General features: G+C 42.9%; 1 pseudogene; it reads right to left on the bottom strand.

The window, feature by feature from the left end:
- Positions 1 to 4,004: 4,004 nt before the first annotated feature.
- On the bottom strand, positions 4,005 to 12,580 carry LOC146722755 (uncharacterized; annotated as a pseudogene).
- Positions 12,581 to 15,180: the final 2,600 nt, after the last annotated feature.

Below are 15,180 nucleotides of genomic sequence, written 5' to 3'. Positions count from 1 at the left end.
GACGATGAGTCCATAAATCATGTGTTTATGCATATTTTAAAATTCACAGTTCAACAATGATATATCTCATATGTAATGTTAAAGTCGATGGATTTGATTTTTGAAAACTATAAATTATGCTGTTAATCTGTATCAACTATCTTATTTTTTCATATCCATTTGCTATATTTATTTATTTATTTTTTTATTTTTGATTGTGTCAAAAGAAACAAAATTTTCGTAAGTTAAATTATCCAATGCATTTACTAAGAATCGCCTCTGAAAATTTATTTATATACATAATACTGATTAAAAAGAGATATATAATAGGTCTTTGGAGAGAAAAATAATAAGAAATTACAAAAATGTGGACACGAAAGGAAAGACAGGCAAGTAAAAAGTATATATAAGTCCACTTGTCTTTTATGCATGTAATATTTTTCTCTTTATGTTGCATTGATGTACTGCTTCTCTCTTTTTCTTTCCCTTCCTGTTCAGAATTCAAAAAAATGGTAAGTCATATTTTTGTGTTCATTTACGTTACATTTACACTTCGAGGTTTTTAATGCTATTTATATCTTGGAGAATAGGTTTGTGTGCTGAGGGAAACGCGAAACAATTTCATGGATCGATCGTCCAAAACAAAGATGCATGAAGAAATAGCTTGTGATTATGACTTGTAATTTGTATAACACACACAATGCGTGAAATTGTGTAAGTATATTATTATGTACAGGAAAGAGAGAATTTGAGAAAAAGGGGGTTCTTGCATATTATCAGCTATTTTTGCAATCTTTCGGATATGTATTCGAATAAAAAATGTGGGAATAGAACGATTATACACACAAAAAACTCACAAAAAAATACAGAGCGTTTAAATGACATCTATAACAAAATAATTAAGATCGTATAAAATATCCTTACTGACAAAATTTTTACCATTCTGTTGACGATCGTTACCGTAATATGTTCAATGCTGTCTCTAGTCTTTTTTATTTCTGACTGGTAGCATAAAGATTTATAATGTTTTAATTTGACAATAATTTGTAAACTCCTGATATGACTTAATTGTAACTAATATTTGTTGGAGCAATCGCTGGAATAGCTGAGTTACTCCGTCCCTTTTGTTCTGCTTTACTCAAAGTTGAAGAAGAAGTAGAAACGCCAAGGGAGTGAGAGACAAAGAGAGAAAGAAGGGGGGGAGAGAGAGAGAGGGGAGAGAGGGAAAGAAGAAGGGAGAGAGAAAAAGGGGGGAGGGAGAGAGAGAGAGAGAGAGAGAGAGAGAGAGAGAGAGAGAGAGAGAGAGAGAGAGAGAGAGAGAGAGATTGATTGATTGATTGATTGATTGATCTTTATTAGCTTTCACAGCTATTACATATACATAATTACTATACATTATTTAACACATATTCTTTTAACAGTCTCTTATATAATATTAATTCTTCACATTGTTTTATCTTGGTGGGTAACGCATTATACATTTTTATTCCTTCGTAAAACAGGCTTTTTTGCGCACTTCTCGTTTTACGCAATGTTAGTACTATGTTTCCGGCCTGCCTCGTTTGTCTATCACATTCTTTTCCCACTATTTCTATTTTATTACTTAACGCCACCGATGCCATGTTATTTAGTATTTTAAAAATAAATACACCTACATTATAATATAATCGTTTCCTTACGGACATAAACTGCAGCGCCTGCAGCATGTCCTCAACTTTGGTATATCTATTACATTGCAATATGACTCTCATGGCACGGTTTTGAGCTACCTGCAGTTTATTCAACTGCGCTTCTCCCATCCCGACTGATAGAGTGGCACAATACTCGAAATGAGGCGCTATTATGGATTTATATACAATACATCTAGTGTAGGCTGACACGAAGTTACCTATTCTGTTTAAAAAACTAGTCTTTTTCCCTATTTTCTTAAGCATATAATCGCAATGATCTTGAAATCGTAGTCTGCCATCAATAATTATACCTAAATATTTTATAGTTTCCACACGTTCTATTTTAGTTCCATCCAAACATTTCAAAATAGTATTGCCTCTCAATTCTTTTCGAATACTTCTAACTACCATATATTTCGTTTTATCCGCATTCATTTTTAATTTATTTATATTCATCCAGCGTTCAATTATATTAAAATAAACCATATTCATTTTTATCTCTATATCTGCGCTACTTTCTCCACTTACATATATAAGCGTATCGTCTGCAAACATTTTTATATTGCATCCCTCCGGACATACTTCGATTATATCATTTATATATATTATAAATAGTAGAGGTCCTAGTACCGAACCTTGTGGCACTCCGTATTCCGTTCTAAGACGTTCTGACCACTGATTGTTAAATTTGACTTGTTGCGTTCTGTTGTTTAGATATGTTCTAAACCATTCTAGCACTATTCCTTTCATTCCATATTGCTCTAATTTTTTTAACAATCTTGTCCTATCCACCGTTTCAAATGCCCGTTTTAAGTCTAGGAATATTACTCCTACTATTTCCCCTTCACTAATTGTTAACTTCCAATCATCAATGACGCTTTGTATCGCTGTTTCGCACGAATGATATTTTCTAAATCCTGATTGATGCTCTGATATAATATCATTATTATGTAAATATTCATCTATTTGTTCCTTTACGACTAATTCTAAGACTTTCTCATAAATTGGTAATATATTAATTGGTCTAAATTCACTTGCTTTCTTTGGTTTCTCTACCTTAGGAATTGGTACAATAGTAGATGTTTTCCATCCCTCCGGACACACTCCTTTTATTAATGAATCATTTATTATCTTCAATAGTTCATTTTTTATTACGTGAAAGCTCATTTTTAATATATCACTAGATATTCCCTCATCTGTTCCTTTTTTCTTTGGCAAAGCCATAACAATTTGTTCAAGTTTCCTTAAATTTATCAACTTAAAATATTCCATTTTATCACTACTATTTACAACATAAATGGTTTTTGTATTTTTACTGTCTCTTTTTTCTATAGATTTTATTATATCGTTAATGCTCTGTATATAAAATATATTAAAATTATTCACTAACGTACATTCTTCTACATTCTTTAATATTTCAAAGTCTATGTTATTAATTTCTTTCGAACCCCTAGTCTCTCCTCTTATGACTTCCTTTAGAGTTTTCCACATTAATACAGGATCATTTTTATTATCATCTATCATGTTCTCATAATATTCTTTCTTTTTTTTCTAATTATTTTGACTGCCGTATTTCTCTCAGTTTTAAACTGTAACCAATCTTGTTCTTCACCCGTATATACCGCTCTTGCATACGCCTCATCCCTTGCATTTGTAGCTAATCTTATATCATCCGTATACCATTTTTTTCCTTGTCATATCTTTGGAATTTTAAATTTTTTCTTTGGTGCTACCCTATCTAACGCCGCTACCATATTCTGCACAAATTTCTCTGCTCTTTCATTTACCCCTAAATTAATTCTACTTTCTAATCCTTCCTCTATTGCATATAGAAAATCATCTATTTGAAATTTGCTGTAATCTCTACCAATGAATTCTCTATATTTTTCTTCAATATTACTTCTATTAAGTTCAACGCTTATCCATAAATGATCTGTTATCCTCGGCTTATCATATACGATACAGTTTACCTTAGTATTTGCAAAAACTAAATCTATCAAAGATTGACTATCTTCTGTAATCCTAGTTGGTTTATCTACGTATTGTTTCATGCCCAAACACAACATCTCATTTACTAGCTTTTTAGCATAAAACACTTCCGTCATTAAGTTTATATTAAAATCACCCAACATGATGCATTGCCCTTTCGCTACTAAACGGTCCACTACATCCTCTATAAATCTTAAGAAATCACCATACGACGCGCTCGGTGAATGGTACACTACTATAATTACTCCTTTATATATATTATCTCGCATTTTGATCGCTACACACCAACAGTTAGATACTATTTTTTCTTTAACTATTACCTCATATTTGATATCATTTCTTATGTAAGTCATTACGCCTCCTGTGTTTCTATTTTCCTCATCGCATCTAACTAAACTATATCCCGGCGCATTCACTTCACTGTCTTCTATTTCCGCAATGAGCCTAGTCTCCGACAACGCCACGACTGCAAGATTCATCCTCTTCATATAGTCTTGAATTTCATCTTTGTGCGCCATCACACTCTGCGAGTTCGTGTATACAATTGATTCCATCCATGATTGCTACTTAGTGGACTCCCAGCCCGCTCTTTTTTTCTCCTCCTCTAGTGCTCTGGTGAAAGTCGGACATTTTCTGTTTAACGCATCATGTTCGTCATTTATCTTTAAGTTGTACGTTTTACTTTTGTACATACAATTTACACACCTCATCTTCGTTACCTTACAGTCACTTGCTTTATGATTTCCAGCACATTTATGACATGTTTCTTCTCGCTTACAATTTTTAGCAATATGATAGTAACCCCAACATTTAAAGCATCTCTTAACACTGTAATGTTCAAACACAGGACATTTCCTCCATCCGATATTTATTTTTTCTTTTTTCAGCATCAGCTCATGGGCAATTTCATCTACCTCCATTATTAAGGAACCGTCTTCTTTTCTTCCACTTCCAGCACGAGAATTTTCGTTACCTTTGGCCATTCTCTTTACTATTTTTATGTGGAGTTCTTCGTCAATTTTATTTTGTTTTTTGATTGTGTCAATTAAGGCTTCATCATCCATCTGCATTTCTTCTTCTCCAACAATTACAGCCTTTATTTTTGGTTTTACTCCTTTCGGTTCTGTGACCTTGAAATCGTCACCTAGCTTCTCACGTACTGTATCCCTCAGCTTTTCCATTTCTCCCTCGCTCTCACATCCAAGAATAATCGATCCTTTATTTCCTTTCTTCAACTTTGATATTCCCACTTCCAGCTTCTTTATATCTATCTTCTCTTTCACCAATTTTTTGGTAGTTTCACTTTCCTGTTCCCTCTTCGGTTGCACAATTATAATGTTTTCTTTCTTCTTATTTTTTACCGCTTCACTGTAGTTCCTCTGCAATCCTTCCTTTGAGCCACCTGCTACTTCTTGCATCATCTTTTTCAAATTTTCTATTTCTTGTTTAATACTTCCTAGTTCTTCATTGTTCACGAACGCGATGCGAGAGAAAGGATCGCGTGGCACCAAAGGATGAGTCACTTTTATATTTAAAAAAAAAAAGACTTTAATATTATCCACAGTTAAAAAAACAACACTTTAACAAACTTTTCTCAATAGTAATTATTTACAGAAAAATCGGAATCAAATCAGAGTGCGGAGTAAGCGGCGGTCGTCAACGTGGTTTTGCGGTTTATCTAATAAGCGGTTTGTGATATGTGTTTCACGGCGGAAAGGCGATAAGAATAAGAATTTCGTCGACGCCCCTTTTATCAACGCGGTGCTAGGGCCCGTCACGTCATCACGCACCAATTGATTTCGATCATTTCAAAAGTGGTGATGTGACGCAAGGGCGCCGAACGTTATTGGCTGCCCGGTTCTCGCGCGGAGTAGGCACGGGCCTGACATGCGCGAGCGGATCGATTATTTTATTGATTGGCCTTCCAGAGCCACGTGACCGCTTTGCGCATGTGTTTTGCGACATCGGCAGTTATATCTCCGTGCGGTACCCGTTGCGGGATTGTTATTTATTATGACATTTTAATTGCCCTAATGATTTATGTACGTAGATATTTTTGATCTGAGTGAATTTTTTTCTATTGTTTATTTTACCGCGACGCATGATAATAACAACTGAAATAGATTAGAATGGATAGGCTTACTTACTTGAAATTGCATGAAATAACTCGGATTTATTTGCAATCTCAAACATCCCGCCCGCCTTGTTACGTTGTGACGAAACAATTCGTTGATGATTGCTGGCCGCGGGCCGCGCTTTATTGGTCGGTGATTGTGGCGGTGCGGCTGCGCGTCACGACGCACGTGGTGATCGCGTGTCGCGCTAGACTCGATCAGCTGTGAAATATCCGCCACGTGTTTGGTGAATACCGCGAGTGAGAGTGGTCGCGTAAGACAATGATGCATTATGATGGCATAATTAATGCTCCGTTAGGTGTACAAATGGCGTGTAGTGTTTGAATCGTGTGTGAATTGTGTATTGTGTAAAGTGTGAAAGATGTGACCGGAAGTGTGTATAATTGTGTGTATCGTGTGTGGTGTGCGTCGCGTATCTTTCACGCATCGGTAATCGTCGTGTCTGCTTCAACACCGGGAAGCAGGACGATCTTGACGAGCGGACGCATGAGCTCGGAAGACGCGGTCTTGATGGTGACCACGCGCACCACGCCGTCGTCTCCGTGATGCAGCTTCGTGATCCGGGCAAGCGGCCATCGACTTGGAGGAGAGATCTCGGAGCGCACCAGGCAGAGAGCTCCGATGTGGGGTGCCGTCTCATTCTTCAGCCACTTTGAACGAGAGGTGAGTCCGTGGATGTACTCCTTCGACCACCTCCCCCAGAAGTGATCTCTCATTTGTTGTAGATGTTGCCATCGTGATCTCGAGGAACCAGGTTCGTCTTCCTGCAGCGGCTCAGGGATGGCGAGAAGAGGTGCCCCGATCAGGAAGTGTCCGGGAGTGAGCGCTGAAACATCGTCTGGATCGTCGGAGAGTGCCTGCAACGGTCGAGAATTGAGACATGCTTCAATTTGAGTGAGGAGTGTATTTAATTCCTCGAAGGTGAGGGTGGTTTCGCCTATCACCCTCCGCAGGTGATACTTGGCAGATTTTACAGCGGCCTCCCATAATCCACCGAAGTGCGGGGCCGCCGGCGGATTGAAGTGCCAGCGGATACCCTCCTTGGCAGCTGCGCGTGCGACGCCTCGACCCTCCGGAGATGCCGCAATGAAGAGCTCTCGTAGGGTGCGGTCAGCTCCAACGAAGGTCGTGCCGCAGTCGCTGAAGATGTCGGTGCAGAGACCCCGTCGGGAGACAAATCGGCGAAGAGCGGCGATGAAGGCTTCCGACGAGTAATCTGAGACGAGCTCTAGATGGATGGCCTTCGACCAGAAGCAGATGAAGACCGCAATATAGCCCTTGTAGGCCCGGTGACCGCGGCCCTTGCTGGTCCGGATGAGGATTGGCCCCGCGTAGTCCAGTCCAGTGCGGAGGAATGGCCGTGTTGGAGTGACCCGGCTGTGGGGCAGATTGCCCATAGGTGGTTGTGGTGTTGTCGCTCGCCACCTTGTGCAGGTGACACAGCGATGTAATCGCTGCTTCACCGCTGAACGTCCTCGAAGCACCCAGAACCGCTGTCGAAGCAATCCCAGAGTCAGCTGCACTTCTCCGTGCAAGGTCCGGCGATGACAAGAATCGATCAGCAGTCGAGTCAGCCATGAGGTTGCTGGGACGATCATTGGGTGTCTCTCGTCCTGTGGCAAGAGTGAATTCTTCAGACGTCCTCCCACTCTTAACACGCCTTGTGCATCAATGTATGGAGTCAATTTGGCCAACGGACTGCGTGTTGCAACAGTGCGACCTGCGGAGATGGCGGTGACCTCGTCAGGGAAGTGAAGTGCTTGTACTCCTCGTAACCAGTGCGACAGAGCTACTTCCAACTCGTCCGAGGTCAGTGGCCGTCCAGGTGTGTTAGTTGGTTCTGCCGTACGAAGCCAGCGACGACACCATGCTGTGACTCGTAACAAGCGGTGCAACGACGAGAAGCGAAGAAGGAGCTCAGGTTCCATGACGACCAGGCTCTTGGTCAGTAGGCTAACGGCTCGTCTCTCAGAAAGGTCGTCCTCCTGGATGTTCACCTCGGCGATTGGCCATGCAGTCTCTTCCTCCAGCAACCAGGTAGGTCCCGTCCACCATAATGCGTGATTTGTAAGTTCCGACGGAGTAACCCCCCTTGATGCACAATCCGCAGGGTTGTCTTGACCCGCCACGTGTCTCCAGAGTGCATTTGGCAACAGGGTTTGGATGTGGGACACCCGATTGGCAACGAAGGTCTTCCACCGCGAGGCGTGTCCTTGGATCCACTGAAGCGTGACCTTCGAGTCAGACCACAGATGAGTTGGTGTGTCTGTCAAGTCGAGCGTGGTTTGAACATGCTGTGTCAACGTGGTGAGTAAGGCGGCGGCGCAAAGCTCGAGTCTTGGCAAGGTCACTTGCTTGACAGGTGCCACCTTGCCCTTGGCCATTAGCAGCTTCACTGACGTTCCCTCTTTTTCAGCGATGCGGAGGTATACGGCTGCGGCGTACCCTCGTTCGGATGCATCGGCGAAACCATGGAGTTGCAGCGATGAGTCTCCACGTCCAGTGCCTAGCCAGCGAGGTATTCTCAGGCGGTCGAGGAGATGGAGGTCACCCAGCAGTTGCTGCCAACGATGAGCGTCGGCTGTCGGCAGTGGGGCATCCCAATCCAATCCCTGAAGCCACGTAGTCTGGATGAGGATCTTCGCGCGGATGACGACTGGAGCGAGCCAACCCATTGGATCGAAGAGACGTGCGGTTTCAGAGAGGACATGTCTCTTCGTGTATTCCTTTATAGACGGTGGACGCAGCACGAAAGAGAACTGATCGTCTTGAGGGTGCCATCGAAGTCCTAGCGTTGAGTGGCTCTCCCCATTCCATGAGTGCTGCGATTGTTGCATGCGATGATCCTGCGGGACGCCTGTCAGTATCTCCTCATTGTTGGCTGCCCACTTTTTCAACGGAAATCCACCCGCCTTACAGAGGTTGCGTAGTTCCGTCTGGAGGACGATTGCTCCCTCGAGGGTGGTTGCTCCGGTGACGACGTCATCGACGTAGCAATCCCGTCGCAAGGCCACAGCGCCTCGAGGAAAATGCTCCTCTTCATCCTCAGCTAGTTGGTGAAGAGTCCGTATGGCGAGGAATGGAGCGCAACCGAGACCGTAAGTGACCGTTCTCAACTGGTATTCCTGCACTTCATCGTCCGGAGAATGCCGCCACAGGATCGTCTGGAAGCGACAATCGTCTGGATGCACAAGAATCTGCCGGTACATCTTTTCTATGTCGGCGACGAGGACGTAGCGGTGTTGACGCCATCGGAGCAGCACGTCGGCGAGTGTCGGAAGCAGGTTTGCACCAGTGAGGAGATGCGTGTTCAGCGCTTCCCCTGCTCGCGTTCGCTGCGATCCGTTGAAGACGACCCTCAACTTGGTGGTGGTGCTGGATTCCTTGAAGACCCCATGATGTGGTAAGTAACACTTGTCTTGACGATCAATTACCGCAGTGTTTAGCATCGTCATGTGTCGCAGGTCTTCGTATTCCCGCATGAAGCTGCGGTAGAGGTCACCGAAGCGAGGATCCTGGACGCAGCGTCGCTCCATGGCTGTCAGGAGACGTTCCGCTGGTCTGCGAGTCTCCTCCAGTGCTGTTGGCGGTGAGGAAAATGGCAACCTCACCACATATCTCCCAGCGGCAGTGCGGGTGTGACTGCGCACAAAGAGCTCCTCACATCTTTGTTCGTCGGGAGTGAGGGATGCGACAGCGGTGGGCTCCTGTTCCTGTTCCCAGAATCGACGCACCAGATCAGCGAGGTCATAATCAGCGGTGCAGCGGAACGTGCGGCGGTGATCCTCGGTTGCTGTTGCATCTGACCCCCCGGAGAGAATCCAACCAAGCATGGTCTTCTGGGCGATCGGCATCTCTGGACCGCCTTTGCGTACGCCCGCCTCGATAATAAACGAGCAGACCTCCGCTCCCAGGAGTAACTCCGCGGGGTCGTCGTCCTGGAAGGTTGGGTCGGCCAGCTGGAGGCCTTGAATGTGAGGCCAACGTTGGTTGGTCCTTGATGCGGGACCTTGCGTCAGCAGGAGGCGCGGCAGAACGTATGCCACCACGGAGAGCTTGGCGTTGGTCACGTCTGAAGATATATTCAGCGTGACCTTGCCGCGGGTTGGCCCTGGACGGGCTCCTCCAACCCCGAAGATGGACAATCCTGTGTGAACTCGAGGTAGTCGTAATCGTTGAGCCACCGTTTCAGAGATGATGGACAGCTCAGAACCCTGATCGAGTAGCGCTCGCACTGCGTGAGGAGATCCATACCTGTCAGCTATGTTGACGCGTGCCGTTGCTAGGAGGATGGCCTTTCGATCCTCGCTCTGATGGGTAGTGGCTAGTGTCGTGGCAAGTGAGGAAGCTGATGCGGCGGCAGACCTGTTGACCTCGGGGGCTGGAGACGCGGTGTGTGCCTCGTGCAACATTGTGTGGTGACGTGCGTTGCAAGTGAAGCAGTTTTTCTTCGATTGACATCGTGAGAGAAAGTGGTTCCCCAGGCAATTGTAACATAGCTTGTTCGTCTCCACGAATGTCTTTCGTTCCGCAGAGGACTTGGCCTTGAACTCACGGCAGGCCATGAGCGTGTGTTTCTCCCGGCACAGTGCACATTGTGGAGATGCCGGTCCGTGCTTGGTGACGTGAGCTTTGGCCGCTCGTGCTTCGCCTGAGTGTTTGTTGATCGCTTTCGGTCGTACAGCGTTGAGTGTCAGAATCCGTCGGCTAATGAAATCGAGAAGTGTTTCGAGCGATGGTGGTTCGGCGGATCCTGATGTGGATGACTCCCATTCGAGGCGAGTGGTTGCGTCGAAGAGCTCCGTGACGAGGTAATTGAAGAGGTCCATCCCGTGCGTGTCGATCGGACGACCGATGCTCTCCTGCGCGTTGACGACGGTGGTGGCGGCGTTATGGATGCGACTCAACTCATCGGCGGTATCCCCCTTCATCTTTGACACGTTGACGAATGTGGCAAAGTTGGAGCGGATAAGTTCTCTCTTGTTCTCATAATGTTTGCTCAAGATTGCCCAAGCGCGATAGTAATTGTCGCCGGTGACAGGTAATGATCGTATTAATTTTTCAGCTTGTCCGGTCACGCTCGAACGAAGATGGTGAAGACGCTCGATGTTTGAGATCGACGTGTTGTCTCCGATGACGGAGAGGAAAAGGTCTCGGAAGGGTGGCCAATCTGCGTAGTTGCCAGAGAACAGCGGCACCTTTGATGCGCGGCAACGAGGACCTTGAAGCGCCCTCGGTATTCCGGCGAACGGGCGACGGAGGAGACTCCTGGAATTGCTCGGCGTAGCCATCCAGCAAGCTCCGTTGTGCCACATAGAGGTTTTCGGTATCCTCATGCAATCCTGATTTGACATAATCGCTTTCATTGAATTTATCTTTCAGACCTGAGCGGATGAGATCATGCTGCGTCTCAAATTTCGACCACAACTGGTCAATGATCCTGGTGCGAGTGGTGACGGCGCTGGCGGTGATGTTGGCGTTCCCCAGCTTTCTGAGATACTCTACTGAGCGTGCGATGCGAACTTGGACTTCACGCTGACAGTCAATCAGCGTGGGCAGATCCATCTTCGATAGTTTGCTGGATGCCGGCGGACACTCACTTCACGCACCGATGGAACTCACGTTCGCGAACTTGCGGGTGCCGGCTCAACGAGAGATCCGGCTCGAAGGACCAAAAATATATGTTCACGAACGCGATGCGAGAGAAAGGATCGCGTGGCACCAAAGGATGAGTCACTTTTATATTTGAAAAAAAAAGACTTTAATATTATCCACAGTTAAAAAAACAACACTTTAACAAACTTTTCACAATAGTAATTATTTACAGAAAAATCGGAATCAAATCAGAGTGCGGAGTAAGCAGCGGTCGTCAACGTGGTTTTGCGGTTTATCTAATAAGCGGTTTGTGATATGTGTTTCACGGCGGAAAGGCGATAAGAAAAAGAATTTCGTCGACGCCCCTTTTATCAACGCGGTGCTAGGGCCCGTCACGTCATCACGCACCAATTGATTTCGATCATTTCAAAAGTGGTGATGTGACGCAAGGGCGCCGAACGTTATTGGCTGCCCGGTTCTCGCGCGGAGTAGGCACGGGCCTGACATGCGCGAGCGGATCGATTATTTTATTGATTGGCCTTCCAGAGCCACGTGACCGCTTTGCGCATGTGTTTTGCGACATCGGCAGTTATATCTCCGTGCGGTACCCGTTGCGGGATTGTTATTTATTATGACATTTTAATTGCCCTAATGATTTATGTACGTAGATATTTTTGATCTGGGTGAATTTTTTTCTATTGTTTATTTTACCGCGACGCATGATAATAACAACTGAAATAGATTAGAATGGATAGGCTTACTTACTTGAAATTGCATGAAATAACTCGGATTTATTTGCAATCTCAAACATTCATGAAGTGCTTCTTTAATCATACTTTTAATTTCATTTTTACAGGTCGTTTCATTTTTTATTTCTTTTACAGCTTTAATGATCCAGTCTACTTTTACATCAATGCCTAACCCTTGAATACCACCGCTTGTGGACGGTCCTGTAGATCCTGTAGATGATGTTCTATCTTTTCCTCCCGTCGCCGGTGTTTTCTTCATGATTGTTTCTTTCTCACTATCGATCAAAAACTCCACAAATGGTCCTTTACACAGCACGTATTCTTGATTTCTATCTAGAATTTTATGCTTACTTACACATCCTGGATGGTAAAAAAGCTTTGAACAAGTATTACATTTAACAACTTTACTCTTTATTGCCTTTTTACATGCCGAGCATCTATACTCTGCATATTTATCGTCCATCTCGATAATTACCGGCCGAGAGCGCTATCTAAGCGTTCGCAGACCTGTGATCCACTTACACACGTCAGCACTAATGACCACGTATAATGCAAAAAATGTCTACCTGTCTTGCGAAAACTTCTCTGTTCCACAATATATTCACTGCTCACATTCACATATCGCGACATCCCGGCTAGATAACTCTCATAGTTATCCCCGGTCTATAGCGGCGTAACTTGAGCAACTTATTTACCTTCTTCTCTCTCTATTTACTAACAAAAACTTAGAATTTTGACGGAGCGATGTGACACACGTCTACTCAGAGAGAGAGAGAGAGAGAGGGGGAAAAGGGGAGAGAGGGAGAGAGAGGAAGGGAGAGGAAACGAGAGAGAGAGAGAGAAAGGGAGAGAGAGTGAGAAAGAGGGAGAGAGAGCGGGAAAGAGAGGGTGAGATGAGAAAGAGAGGAAGAGAGAGAGAGAGGGGAAAGGGAGAGAGAGGGAAAGAGAGGGAGAGAGAGAAAGGGGGGAGGGAGGAAGGGAGGGAGAGAGAGAGAGAGTTTATTAGCTTCTGTAGCTACACTTTCAATACAATAGATAACAGTAGTACAATTTAGCAATACTAAATACATTTATATACACACATCAATCATTTATCTCACTTTTTCCCGCTTTTCATTTCTGAGAAACTTTATAATTGGTCTCCTGTAACTGTATAGTTCGGCTACATGTATATACACACATCGATTTTTATCACACTTCTTCCCGCTTTTCATTTCTGAGAAACTTTATAATTAGTCTCCTGAAACTGCATAGTTCGGTTACACTTTTTATATACTGCGGTAGTCTGTTGTACATCAGAAATCCCTCATACAGTAACATTTTTTGTTCATCACTCGTTTTACATCTTCTTATGTATAAATTATTACTTTGCCGAGTCACCATCCCCTCTCTTTGCACTACTTGTACATATTTTACAAGATAACTTGGACACATCTCATTTATCATTTTAAAAACCAACATATATATATTATAAATAATTCTTTGCTTAATCGACATAAACTGCAACGCTTCTAGCATAGCACCAATTTTAGTTCGTTTATTGCACCTTAGTATGATTCGCATACCTCGATTCTGGAGTTTTTGCAAGAAACTCAGATCGTGATCATAAATACCGATCATCAATGACGAACAATATTCGAAATGCGGCGCTACAATCGTTCTACATATCGTACATCTTGTATATGGAGTCAGATCCCCACTAATTCTTCGTAAAACTCCTAATTTTGAGCCGACCTTTTTCCCCATATAGTTCACATGCGCCGAAAATCTTAAGTTTTTGTCAATAATGACACCTAAATATTTTATTTCATCAACTACTTTAATTACTTTATTTGCCAATATAATTTTGAGGTTACTCTCCTCCACTTTCTTTCTTATTCCTTTTATTATCATATCCTTCGTTTTATTTACATTCAATTGTAGCCTATTAACTTCTAACCATAATTCAATATCTTGCATTTGACCGGTCATAATTTCATTTATATCAGAGCTTGAATATCCCGTTGTGTAAATCAACGCGTCATCCGCGAATAACCGTATTTCACAATTCTCTCTCTTATATTTGATTATATCGTTAATATATAACAGAAATAATGTTGGTCCCAATACAATCCCGTTGTGTAAATCAACACGTCATCCGCGAATAACCGTATTTCACAATTCTCTCTCTTATATTTGATTATATCGTTAATATATAACAGAAATAATGTTGGTCCCAATACTGAACCCTGCGGTACACCTAATTTTACATCAATCGGATCGGATAATACACCATTAAATTTCACTTTTTGAGTTCTATTACGCAGATAGCAACTAAAATATCTAAATAATCTAAACTATTTCAGAACTGACCCGTTAATACCATATCGTTCTAATTTTTTTAATAGTATGTTTCTATCCACTACCTCGAAGGCTCTTCTCGAGTCAAGAAAGATAACTCCTATGACTTTCCCTTCCCCTATTGTTCTTTTCCATTCCAAGACTACCCATTGCAATAATTGACGAAACATTTCCCAGTCATCCGTACTCTTAGTTATGCGAGCCATCCTATGTGCCTCATCTCTTAGTCTAATAAGACAATAGATATCCTCCGTAAACCAGCTGTTCCTCTGCTTACATTGTTTTATTCTAATACTTTTTATTGGCGCAGTTAAATCAAGACAATAGACAATCTTATCTATAGCCAGGTTAGCTAAATCACTAACATTACAGTCATTACTATTATTTAACATTTTAAATTTATACTCAATTAATCGCGCAAATTCCTCTTTAACCATTTGTTTATAATTTCTGAACGTTAGTAACCTAGTCGCATCTTGTTTCCTAGTGCATTTGTAATACAATATTAATGCCGAATGATCTGTTATTTTAGGTTCATGCTTTATCTCTACCTCTACATCTAAGTTTGTAAAGATTAAATCAATAATAGATTCCGAATCAACTGTGATTCTTGTCGGCTCATCGACTAATTGCCTCAACCCCGCTGCATTTGTTATTTTAATTAATCTGTTCTGACAATAATTGTTTACTTTCATATCAATGTTGAAATCACCCATTATTATA

Source organism: Nylanderia fulva, unplaced genomic scaffold (genome assembly GCF_048542155.1).
Source record: "Nylanderia fulva isolate GAGA-0341 unplaced genomic scaffold, ASM4854215v1 Scaffold277, whole genome shotgun sequence".
Taxonomy (NCBI): domain Eukaryota; kingdom Metazoa; phylum Arthropoda; class Insecta; order Hymenoptera; family Formicidae; genus Nylanderia; species Nylanderia fulva.
The sequence above is the reverse complement of the archived record's forward strand: the minus strand, read 5'-3'. Positions and strand labels throughout refer to the sequence as shown.